At 41.2% G+C, this 13,045-nt stretch overlaps 1 protein-coding gene across 1 annotated transcript in view; it reads right to left on the reverse strand.

The window, feature by feature from the left end:
• The window catches only part of LCP1 (lymphocyte cytosolic protein 1), a 30,548-nt gene extending 20,873 nt beyond the window's left edge, over window positions 1-9,675 (reverse strand). The window contains exon 1 of the mRNA XM_082073780.1: window positions 9,451-9,675. The gene's annotated coding sequence lies outside the window, so the exon portion shown is untranslated. The remainder of the gene's footprint in view (window positions 1-9,450) is intronic.
• Window positions 9,676-13,045: the final 3,370 nt, after the last annotated feature.

Here is a 13,045-nt window from a genome sequence, read left to right on the forward strand (position 1 = left end):
TCTAAAAAGACACAGAGTTCTGTACAGCCTATCTGGGCTTCAGATTTAATGCTCTCCTGAACTTGTGCATTGATTCCTTGTATCTGTGAAAACCAGTATGAATATGGCTTTGAAATAGCCCAAAGACAACCTCATATGCCTGGCTTTTTGTCTGCTGCTTCCCTGTAGTATCATGCACCCTTTATCTGCCTCATCACTGTGATTTGAAGGTAAGGACAGCTTCCAGAGAAAAATCTGTTCATTTACTCCATCCAACCTTCACAAGTAGAGAAATGCAGGATAATCCATAATGCAGTTGTTCTTGGGGCGCAAGAACCTATATGCAGTTTTCAGCACAATGGAGCTGGTGGTTGCTACCGAAACACTAGTAATATCACTAAGTGATTCGAGCCACCATGTGTTCAAGGGCTACCTGTAAAAATCCCTATGATCCACTAGCAATGTGGGTTAGGTATATTAGGGTAATATTAAATCCATAGTCTTCCTTCTTCATCCTGATATCTTTCCTGCCTCTGATTCCTCACTAACAATCTTTTTCTGTCACACGCTGCATGTCTTTGCAACATATGGATTCCCTAAAATGCACGTGAACATATGAAAATCTTAAACTATCAGCAAGAAAATCCACATTCCACTGCAAGATCACCCCTTCCAGTCCAGTCACCTGATGAAGCAATATAATTTGTGACAGAACTTTTAACAGCATTAAGACTGTTCTAGATCCTAACAGATAGGAAACACTATGGGTTGTTGCCTGTAACATTACTTTTGCAAAAAGTTTTATAACCTTGAGAAAAAATTATCACCAACATGAAATGGACTTTTCTTGACTGCATAAGAAGTTGTGTAACTAACTGATCTGTTAAAGACAGAATCCTATTCATAGTGCATATGTTTACATGTGTGGGCATTGGTATTAATAATACATAATAGAATTAAGGGCTTTACCCTTCTGACTTCTTTTTTAGGTAATATTATCCACTCTGTTGCAAAGCTGGCACCACTTAGCCAAGAAATCAGATGAATCTCTGCACTGAGTGCAAGAACTAGTCCTCGATCACCCAAGGAGTAGTTGTACTGGAGTTATGAAGGTGTTATCACTGCCTGTTCCAATATGCCATATCAGCAAGATAATCGCTTTATGGCCATCGCCTCTACATAGTTTCAGGGTTACCTCTAGTCCTAGTTTTGGCAAGGAATTGCAATAAAGGCAGGGAAAGAGTTGAAGGTCTTCATCATGGGCCTTCAAGGCTCACCTGCAGCCAGAAGACCTCTGAGAAGTGCATGAAAGCTTGCAAACTTACACTCAATTAATAAAAATCAGAATTTTCACATTAAAGGTTTCAGAGTTATTGGCAATTAAAAATGCTGTTATTTTAAAAAATTGAATAGTAAAAACAAAACATAGGGAAATTGAGAGAGTAAAAGTCCAAAGTTTTAGCAACACGCAGCAAAAAGGAAGAAATACACTTTCAAAAAGTTGCTTTTCAGTACATAATTGCTTATTTTGCTTAGATCATTAAAGGTAAATTATGATATCTAGGCACACAGAAATGTAAAATGGTTCTGGACAATGGTGGGGGAGGTCAGGTCCTATATTTTCCTTCTGATTTTATAAGATACCATGTTTTCTCAAAAATAAGACTGTCCTGGTTTTGTTAAAAACAAATTTCTCTTTTAGTGAATTTGCCTGTCAGCTAAAGCCTTCTTAGTAGCTGCATTTTCCTGGAGAACCAGATATATGTTTTGGTAAACATAGCAATGGAATGCAAAGTTATTGATATGCACGGATGGACATCTTGTGAGAGGGGCAACGAGAAACAGGTGACCAAGAAACTGACCAACAGTGTATAACATCCCATTCACATGAATACTTCATATAAAAGTGGGAGATCACGAGGATCTCGTCCCTTTTTCCTTCTTTTCCTTTTGCTTATGGCCGACATTAGGAGAGGACCTTGCTAGTCACCCCGGCGAACTGAGGCCTAGTGACAGACTGAATCCAGCTCCGGTTGGCTGCAGAGTCCAATCCAGGATTTCAGGTGCCAGCTCTGCAGTTGCTGAGACTTTCAAGATTGGTTTTGTATACTTTGTATTATTTTCTCTATTCTTATCAGTAGCATTAGTAAAAGATTTTTAATTTTTCCAACTCTCTTCTCTCTGTCCTTCTTTCCCTCCCGATCGCCTGTCCTGAGAGGGAAGGGGGGAGAGGGAGGGGCAAGAGGGGGAAGTGGGGGGAGGAGAGGGGGTTAACAATACATCTCCCACGGTTTTATTGTCACCCCACACTCAAAACCCTCGACAAACACCTACCCCAAAAATAAGCCATAGCATTATTTTTTTCAGGATTTTTGAGGATGCTCAAAATATAAGCCCTACTCCAAAAATAAGCCCTAGTTATAGTTCATTTAAAAAGTCAATTTAAATAGTGTCCAGGCAGCCATACATGTAAAAAAGTAATAAGTTTTGGAGCAAAAAATAATATAAGACCCTGTCTTATTTTCAAGGAAACAGGGTAGTAGTAGAGTCATTTGCTTCTAGGGGAAAAACACTTCCAGCACTTCACCGTCCTCAATACAGCCCGAAAATACCTCGGGCATCCCATCAAGGGGGCATCCAGCAACCCTGGGTGAATAGTTCAGTTACTGATAATCCACAAGGCATTGTAAGAATACAGTGCACCGGTCTGCTCTGAACCATTTTCAAAATCAGTATGACAAGACAGATGCAGAGAAAAAAATGCAGAGGATGGTAATACAGCAAACGAGAAAACGTGGAGATGGCCAATATGAACAAGTTGAAACAGCTTCTTTGAAGGGAATAGCTGTTGAGGAGCTGAGGGAGGAGCAAAAGGAAATTCAGCTGATAGAATCAGGCTTTGAGCACAGAGATGAACAGCAAGAAGAGGAAAGCTGGATAGGCATGGCAAGAGGGAGTGGGGTTTGAGAAGACACAAATGCAAACAGCTTAGCTATCAGCACAAATGAGATTGTGAAGGTCCATAGTAGCTGGGAGGAGGATCTTGAACTTGGTGTGATTGAAGGTCAGTGAAATAACTGAAGTTTCTTAGGGAGAGCGAGATGAAAGTCAGCACATGCTCGGATGTGGAAGCAAGACACTGAGGAGGGCAAGAGAGCTCTACAGGTCAGAGCAAGAAACATGGTGGAACTGCCAACAAGAAAGAAATGGAAGGTAATACAAATTCAGAAGTAAAATAAAACACTCCTTGAGACAGACTGAGCTTCAGATGGCATCATGACATCCGGATTACACATTGCCTGGAAGTGACACTTCTTTCTTGTTTGCCAAACAGCAGAAACCTGCTATTGCAAAAAGCAAAAATAAAGTTGTGCAAACGCACTCCTTCCTCCCCAGAAGACAGCTGAGTTAAAAGTTAACATGAAAAATGGAAAATGGTCTCACCTAAGCTGCTGAGTATTGTAACAAACTGATATCAAAAGAGCCTCTATGAAGCACTCTCTTTCCTGATGTCATTTCCAAACCAGTACATTACAGACATGCCATAAAGCCTCCTTTTATTTGACCTTATCCTCAGGAGAACCTACTATCACTCTGATGTCTTAAGAAGTCTAAGAACATACTATTTTCAGCCTGGAATATAAAGGAAGAACTAAAATAATCTCAAATCTGAACATTACTGCTAAATTGAAACACAGCGATATTGATGTTCTTTCATCTCTTTCCATTTTGAAGCCATAGTCTGAGAAGCTCCCTGGTTATGTATTACTTGGCAAAGTGTACACACACTATGCAATATAAATAATAAATGGCAAAGCCATTAAAACCTAAAAGTTTCCAAGGCTTGTATTAAATGGTTATCTTGTTTCATATTTTCCTCCACTTCTCTGGTGTTTAAGCTTTATTGCAAGCAAGGCAATGAAAACCTTGAAGATGTGAAATCACACTTAACAGCTAGACTTTAAGTTGTACCTTTCCTCAAAGCAGAAAAGCATATTTCATAGGGAAATGCTACATTTCAAAAACACATATTTAAGTTGGCAGGAACAACTGAGCTGTGAATTTGGAACTAAGAAAGTTGAATAAGTTACTAATATTTACTCACTTTCTACCATCAGAGCTTAATTTTCTTAATGCATTAGTACTTTGTTAATAATACAATAACCTAGCTGTTGGAGAGTGATCAGATAAAGATTTGTACGTATGTTCCCTGTCATATATAAATTTCTCTATTTCTTCTGCTTTCTTTGCTTCAAACTTGTTTATTTTTTCTGAAAGTGATGAAACAAGAGGCACTTGCTGTTGCAAAACACAGCTGTTAGAATTGCCTGGGGCAACGTAAGTCTGTGTCCCACTCCACAGACAAAACTCTGCCTTTTACTTTGGCAGAGCTCACAGCTCCAGTTTCTTTTCTTTTTCTTGTCTCATCCTCAAATTCAAATTCCAAATGTCTGGCTTTCCATAAGGGTTGGGGAGTATTTCCCCAGCTCTCTCCTGTGTTACCCTTTCCTTCCTGGCTGATATCAAAGGGGCACCACCATCAACCCTCCCCCAACACACAGCCCACCACGAGCAGGCAGGAATAAGAGAAGGAGCCTCAGAATTGTGCAGAAACTCTTGTGATAGATCTGTAGTGTCTTGCAGACCAGAAAAATATAAGGGAAAAGGGAGTATCTTGAGCATATTCAATCTTTGTCCCATACTTCTTGCACCTTTGGTGCCCTCCTCATTCCTGGTCACTTGCTATAACATCCCTGATAGGATATTGCTTCTCAGAAATATTTCTCTCTACCCTTCTCTCATAAGGTCCCATACGTAAGTCCATATATCCATACACATCTCTGTTCAAATTATGTGTCTCGGTCATCTGACTTTCTGCAGTGTGGAAGGGCTGAGGAGGAGGCAAGGAAAAGATTTTTTAGTTGGGCTCTGCTAAATATTTTACTTCTGGAGACAAGTTTTTTTATTTTCGTTCTCACCAAGTGGTGAGAAAAAGAGAAATGATGCATTAGATGGCATGTCGAAAGAAGAATCAATGCTATAACCACAATAGTATGGCCCAGAAGTTCCTCAATTTTAAAGTTTCATCTTGTGCTCATTTGCAAAAAACTTCAACTAAAATGCAACAGGCAAAGCCATCTTGTTGGCAGTCAGCCACACATATTTCTGACACAATCCAGAAGAGTTTATATCCCAAATAAGCTTCATATTCTCAGCATACTTGCTATTATCATGCTTCTTTCTCACATAATTATTATTATTGGTTGTGATTCCTACAGTTGTGATCAAAATAATGCACTTGAATCTTTGCACAAGCAGGGGGATCCATAGTGTACCCACAGCAATGCAGGATAGTACCATTAACGCTAAATTTCCCCAGCCTACTGAGGGTTTGGAGCAGTGATAATTCACAGAGATGGCTCTAGGTATCCAGCCATCTCAGACAAATAAACAATCCCATCCATGTCCTTTATTCTTGTTTGGCATCACAGCTTCCAGGCAGATTACATGGATATTTTTTTCTAATAGGCTTTTTTCTGCTAATGATGTAAGATAAGAACTAGAATCCATATATCTCTTCCTTGCTGGTGAGTTGTTCAGCTAGCCAGCTACTTGACATGACTGACAGCATCAGTAAATGCCATCAGATTTTGAACTATGTGTCAGTTAGATGCACGTCTTACACAACAACTTTGAAAATCGTTGAAGAAGCATAAAGAATTGCAGCATCTTTGATGAGGTGAGGAGGGTCATAAAAAAGTTTGTTTTTCGAGCTGTACACTTAGTGGTATGACTATTTCCCTATTAAAATAGCTAAAGATACACACAAGAGCTTTTTGTAATTTCCTCGAAGATGCGGAGTTAAATTTTAAACCCAAAAGTAGATAGAAACAAATTTGTCTCTATTAGCAATGTGTAATTTGGATATTACAGTGCCTTCAGTCTGGGTGGGATCTTGCTGTTTAAATCAGCATATAAAATCCAGAGAGGAGTCTTTCTATGGCAAATAGTTCCTCCCTGGTACGTGATAAAGATTCGCAGTGTAGCCCACAACAAATGACATTCTTTGCCTCAACGGCATTTTTGAAGATCGGTGCCTGCAACAGCAAAATCTCACCGTGTATGCAGGCACTGAAATTGCTAAGCTGTTGCACTTCCCATATTTTATTTTGTATACAATTTGAAGAAACACACATAAAAGACATTTATTGCTGTTCAGAAAGCAACATGGTGATGCCCATGAGTTATTTTCTTAATGTTCTGTTTTATAAAGGACCTTATTTGTCAATGCAATGCTTGAGTCCTAAATCAAATATGAGTCAGCAGGGCTTAGGAAGGGAAAATCCACAGAGCTTGTAGAGAAATTGAAATCTCTTTCCAATATAGCACTCAGTGGCAGGGAGTGCTAGTCCTTCAAGGAAATTAAGACATTGAAGAAGCAGAGCTGTGAACCCATAAAAACTCTCCTTATGTGTCTTTTATCTGTCAGATACAACCTACCAGGGAGACAGCATATATGTGCATATTATTCTTCAAAGTCTAGATTTTTTCTTTTTAAGAAAAAAATAATCCAATACACTACGTTTTTTGTTGCATCACTTGTATTTTCTATCCCTTTACCAAGATAAATTAGCTAGCTTTTAAGTGAACACATTTTTCCATAGAAAAAGGAACATTTGGATTCTCAAATGCTTTAGAGTGATTTTTTTATTTTATTTTTTTTTTTTTTCAAATCAAGCCGCATTAACAAACATCTTCAGTCATTCAGCAATGTCCTATTTGGCAAGGAAAGCCCTGCCCCACACAGTTTCATCTTTGCTAACTAAGGTGGGGGAAGAGGAGAACACCAAACCGTGGAGCAGATGGATAAAAGCCTCTCTTCCTATTCCTGTAAGGAAGTCATCATGCTGCAGCCCAATGGCAGAAGGTCAGGTCACAAAGTACTGACTCAGTTCCAAATGTCCTGTGAAAGCTGAGTGTCTGATAAAAGAAAAGGAGAACATGGCCTGTGTCTATAGCTTGTTAGCAGGAAAACAGTTCCTCTGTTGCATGGAAAATATTAAAAACACGCCCCAGCTATAAAAAGGAGGTAGTTAGAAATATATATTTGTGTTTGAATGATTCCACCTGGATTTATGAATCTGTTGTTGTTGCTCCCATGCTGGGAGCTGTATTCTGTCCTCAGGACTTCTCTCTGCTTTTGTCAGGATTCCCAGGGGCTTAGCAATTCCCTGGGTGATCAGGCCCTTCCTTCAGCCAAACCAGACCAGAAAACAGACAGCAGATCTGAACATCACCTTCTTTAAGAACTGTCCTGCTGCTTAGGACCCCCTCCTGCAGTGGTGCCATCCTGAGAGCTGTAGAGTCTTTGAGTGCAATGAGGAACCAAAGCAGGAGCTGGAGCAGCAGAAGGCACCATCCTCATGGTGTGGTCCCTGAGACCCCACTGCCGGGCACCCCTCAGGCCAGCACACCGCCCTCTATGATTATTTGATGATTCTATGACTCTATAATTCTCCTCCTCACAGGCACTGCCTCTATGTCCCAGAGACCTGGAGGTGATGATTTATTTTCCATCCTAGAGCTTTCCCCTTTGATAATTTCAAAGATGCAGAGAGCGATCAGTGCAGAGCCCCTCACTCCATCTTGCAGCACAGCTGGTTTCAGTATCCTAAACACCGTTTCATTTTTTTTCATAAATATTTTTCCTTTTGATAAATATTTTACATTTTGTATCAGCATTTCACTGGAGTCTGCTGTTTTGCATGAAAGTGCTATGAGTACGAAAATCAGCTACGTTTCTGAATGCACTGTACTCTCCTGATCTCCCCCATCTCCTTCCTTCCCCTTTACTCAACTTCTTTCTAAAGTTCTTTCACACATTAGAAAAAAACATATGGTGACAACTTTACTGTAGGATTTCTATCAAGATAGCTCTGCTCCATGCTCCACAGCTGTATTTTAAGCTCTTCATGACTGAAATCAGAAGGAAACAGGTATGTTCTGTGAGCAGGGAGAGCAAAGCAACACCACTAGACTCGTTTAAGTACAATGAGTTTCATATAGGATCTCAATCATTTTATAACCATAACAGTACTCAGTCCAAACTCTTGATTTCAACTGAGGAAGGAGACTCAAATCCAGTAACATAACACCTTTTTTTTGACTTATTATGTGAGCACTGTCTTCATCTTCTGGGCCTCATGGTCAGGATTGAAGCAGAAATCCCCATTCTGGTTACTAGCAGGGAGGCAGGTACTTCCCAGCCCCTCCTGGCTTTAGCATCCCTCCTCAATGGAGTTTCCCACCACAGATGGGGTTTCCACATCTCCTGCCCACTCAGAAGAGTTTTTCCAGCCCCAGCCCTGCCCCCCTGTGGACTCTCTGGCCTCATCTTTGGGGGGCAAACTGCTCCTGTGTGACAAGCAAGAGGGGAGGAAGGTGACACATGCTGGGGTTTCCCTACATGAAAGGTTTCGGGGCGTGATCTACTTCTATCAAGATAATCAAACAGCCATCTGCTGAGCAACCATCTGCACTTCTGGTGGCACAATCTCGCCTGCCATTTGCTAGAGATCATCTTCACTTGGTATCTGCAGCAGTGAGGGGTCAACTGGCCACTGGTGTCTGTGACCTTGGCCACATTAACAGAGACCTGAGATCCCATTTGCTTGAAAAGTCAAGTTGCTCACAGGCTTAAGGGCCAGTTGTACAGACAGTGTTCAAACCAAATGCACATGCTGAGGAAACCACTGTCTGACAAAAAGAGCAAGTCTACTGCTCTTACAGAGCAAATAGTTAAGCCCAAAGGCTCCTATTCACAATACTACAGCCTAAAATGTCTGTAGATGTTTGCAAGTCACAGCTCATCTACAGCCTGTACTGAAATCCCAAGGAAAACGGGACAAACATGAGCAGCTTCAACAGTCAAGATCTTAAAAGGCAAATACAATGTTAAGACGACCTCATATCATTTTTAAAGCTGAAGTCCTTATTACAGTCAGGCTCCACCATAAATCTGTTTTATTTATTCTCTGGAGAGTAAAATCACATTTATAAAAGTCTAGTATGAATGTTCTAAGTCAGCAGAGTATATTGTAAACATACATAAGGGCCAAAATACATTAGCTTTATGAATCAGTGTTTTTCAGCACTGGAATTACAATTACCTTCTTATAGGGATCCACTCTGTAATCTAGATAATGGCTTCTTACTTTATCACACCCTGCCAAACTAATGCAAAGTCAAAGACTACCACTTTACTCAGTCAAAGACCACTCTGCCCAATTAAATCCATCAAATACTTTCCTGAAGGTCAGAAGAAATGCTGTGCACAAGAGAAATGGAACATGCTTCAGGCTAATACAGAACCTACACTGCTTTTTCATGGCAACCACAATTTCCTGTGCAGTTAAACTGCTCGTATGCGCGATGAGGCTTGCTAAAAAACAGCAGGTGCTGTCATCTTACCTCCCAAGCTCAAGCGATGGGTCCAAACTGCTGAAGCAACTGCTCGACAAGCTGCAAATCCAACAGAAAGGGAGAACTTCTTAAAAAAAACCCAAACTTTTTGTAGGTTGGGGAACTGTGAAGTAGTATGTCGAAATAGGTTGCAGCGTGACCAGGAAAATCTTCCCTTTCTGCAGAACAAGTAGGCAACCCCAAGACTGTGAGCCCAAGACTGAGCCCAGAGGAGGAAGTGACTGGTGACAAAAACGTCACAGTGAAATAGATTTTGTCTTTATAAGGAAATTTAGCATTCTCTGGTCTCCCTCTTCACCTCATTACTCCTACAACAGGTCCACTGGTGTGCACCACTTCCTCTAAGTTTTACTCCTCTTAGGTTCCATTCTCCCTCACTAAGCACATGCACACACAAAACACCTTCTATCTTTGGCAATTAAAAGCAGACACATTTTAGACTTGCAAAACAGCAAGGTCTGCAGTCCTACCCCATGCTCAACACAGGGCTGGCTGGAGCACTTGGGGCAGTGTCTCCAGGGATGGAGACACCTCAGCATCTCTGGGCAACCTCTGCCAACATACGACTGCCCTCACCGTGAAATTTTTTTTCCTTGCATATGGTTGGAATTTCCCTTGATGCAACTTGTGACCTTCCTATTCTCAGTGCTCACTTATGACAAAAAGACTGGCTCCATCTTCTCTAGAATCTTCAATTAGGTAGGTGTAGAGACCAAGAAGATCCCTCTCAGTTCTCTCTTCTCCAGGCTGAAGAAGTCCAGCCCTCTCCACCTCTTCTCAAACTTCATGTGCTCCAGCCTGTGACCGTCCTGGTGACTCTCTACAGTCTGTCAAAGTCTTTTTTGTACACAAGAGCCTCAAACAGGACACAGTGCTCACATCACAACTGACTTTGATTTCAAGGGCACGTTTTCCAGCTACACTGAGGGTGAAGCATAAAAGTGATTGATGGATGCTAACATTAGCTGTCTTTCAAACCTTATGATGCAGTGCTGCAGAAGTTTTAACAGAACTGAAAACACAACATCAATAGATGAAAGTGATTCATCAACCCCATGGGGATTTTAGGGAATGTCCCGCCTTAGCAGCAAAATTCCTATCACTTTTCACAAGCTGAAGAATCATCCTTCAGCTTTTTTAACAACTGTTCTGACTTTTACCTCTGAAAACAGGCAGCTGAAAAACAAAACAAACTGAGTGTCTTTAATGTAAAAACTGTCATTCACAATTCTTCAGACCAGCTGGACCATCAGCTACATGCTGATGTAGAAAGCTTCAGGAAAACCTTCTCATGAACAACTCCCATAGTTAAAATCCACCCTTGAAGCACACATAGATTCGCTGCATTCAGAATTACATTGAAACGGGTCGCAGGCATTTTTTTTTTTTTTATAGAGGACTTTTTTTCTATTAGAAAAATACCTCCCCTGTGGTATTTCATTATTTGATAGACTGTGCCATAGCTCCTCTTCTTTGTTTTCTAGGATATTTAACATCAACCCAATGGTTTGCCCCAACTTCTTTCTTACAAACTCTTTCCAAACTGTTAATAATTGCTGTTGCTCTCCACAACATCTTCTAAAATGCTGCAAAACCTCTTCTGAGATAGGGAAAAGGTCACCATATGGATAATACCGCACCGTTATTTGGTATTATACTGCATGCCTTAAATCTAACATCTTACTTGCACAGGAAATCTAGTGGCGGGCGTCTCCTTATCAGAGGTGTTTGCTAAGCACTCTTAACATCCTCTCTTGAGTTATTATAGCTTATGCAGAGGTAGGTGAGGGACTCAGATTTTCCACACTAGCATATGATATTTTATATTCGTCTCACTCAGACTGAGCTCTATACTGTGTCACCAGTACACAGCACTGATTCATACCAGTACATACCAATAGGCACCAGCTGTGCTAAACCAGTGCTCTAACAAGCTTCGAAATACAAGGACAGTGGGGATGAGATTTAAAATATGGTGGATTTATAAGGCACATATAAACAAAAGATTTTTACATATTTGCCATGTGGACCATAAGTCCCTTTCCCTTTTCAAGACCTACTGGAAAATTGCTCTGTATACCTAATAATGCTGTCTCTCCAATCATTATTAAACTTAAGTAGTCTTTACACACAAACCCAGCTGAAGTCTTGTCATTACAACACATTATTTAAATGCTGTGCTGTGCATCTGGGAAGCATCACACAAATAACAATTTTATTTGCCAGGATTGGAATACATGTAACTGGTACGGTGCAATAGTTAACTCCTACCTGTACCTGGTTAACTTATACCTGTGTGGTTTGCTTGTGGTATTGCTGACAATGTATGACAATGAGCTCTCCATTGTGATTTGTTACATGGGGCAGAATGCTGCAGGAAATCATTATAGTATCAGTTTCTTAGATGTGTGCTGAATCATAACTCTTCAATATAAATAGCTTGTATTTTGCAATAAAGTATGCTTATGGTTAGCAACAGGCTAGATGGTGTTACAATAGGATGCACTGTGCTACTAAGTTAGATGTCCATTACTGTCCTGCATTAAAAAAATAATACACTTGACTTACAGCTCAAGTCTTAGGGCCAAAATTCCAATGAAGCTACTTGGAAGTTTGCTTGCATAAAAGGCAGAAGAGCTAGAGAGGGATGTTCCTTCAGTTACAGGTAAAAACATTAGGAAACAGCTAAGACTGTCTACAAATTAAGTACCATAAATTAACATGCACTGTGTCTAATCACTCACAGAGGAAGACTATAGTTATAAACAGATCATGCCCCAGAGCCACAGCAGAACAGGTCAAAACCAACTCTTTCTTTTCCGTTGTCACTACTAAAACACTTCAAAACCCTTTCCCATGTGCCTGAAAGACCTTTCTTTCCACCCACCTCTTACAACACTGGCACCATCATCCTGCTGTCCCTGCAATGCAGCCACGCTTCGCTGCAGGTCATCCAGACCATGTCACCGCAGGTGTCAAACCCTTGCACGGCTTTTCTCCTCCTCTACCACAGTCTCAGCTCTCCTCTGCCTCTGAGCCAGCCCTGCAGCTCTGCATGGCAGCATGTGTTCACTCCTGCCTCCTGGCTTGTGGATGGGCTCTCACCTTCCTCCCCTTCACCCTCAGGTGCCTCAGGGACCCTTAGGAAGGGTGGTGACTGCTTGCTTTCTCAGGCCATCAAGCCTGCAGGAGCCACCGATCCCATTTCTGCCAATGAATGGGAATTATATTCACAGGAAATGGAGCATCTACCTAAGAAGAGGTACAGCAGTTTCATTGTACTTGGCAGAATTTGGTTCTGGCAGTCCAGAGGGGGTTTGTAGGGGTCCCCAGCTGAGGAGAGAGTTGGGGTCTGATGTAGGGGAACAGTTTGCTTGTGAGAGCTAGGGAAGGGTATTCCTGCGGAGGCCTTTCTGACACAACCACCTCTTGGCTCTTACACTTGTAACTGCCCACTGCAGTTTCCCAAGACCTTTGCCTTCCTGCAGACTGTTTCTGCTTCAGGGAATGAGTTTCTACAAAAGCCGCTATTTTGCAAAATCATATTTGTATAATGCAACACCTTCATTGCCACTGCCGATAC

Source organism: Streptopelia decaocto (assembly GCF_964273445.1).
Source record: "Streptopelia decaocto genome assembly, chromosome: 1".
Classification (NCBI taxonomy): Eukaryota; Metazoa; Chordata; class Aves; order Columbiformes; family Columbidae; genus Streptopelia; species Streptopelia decaocto.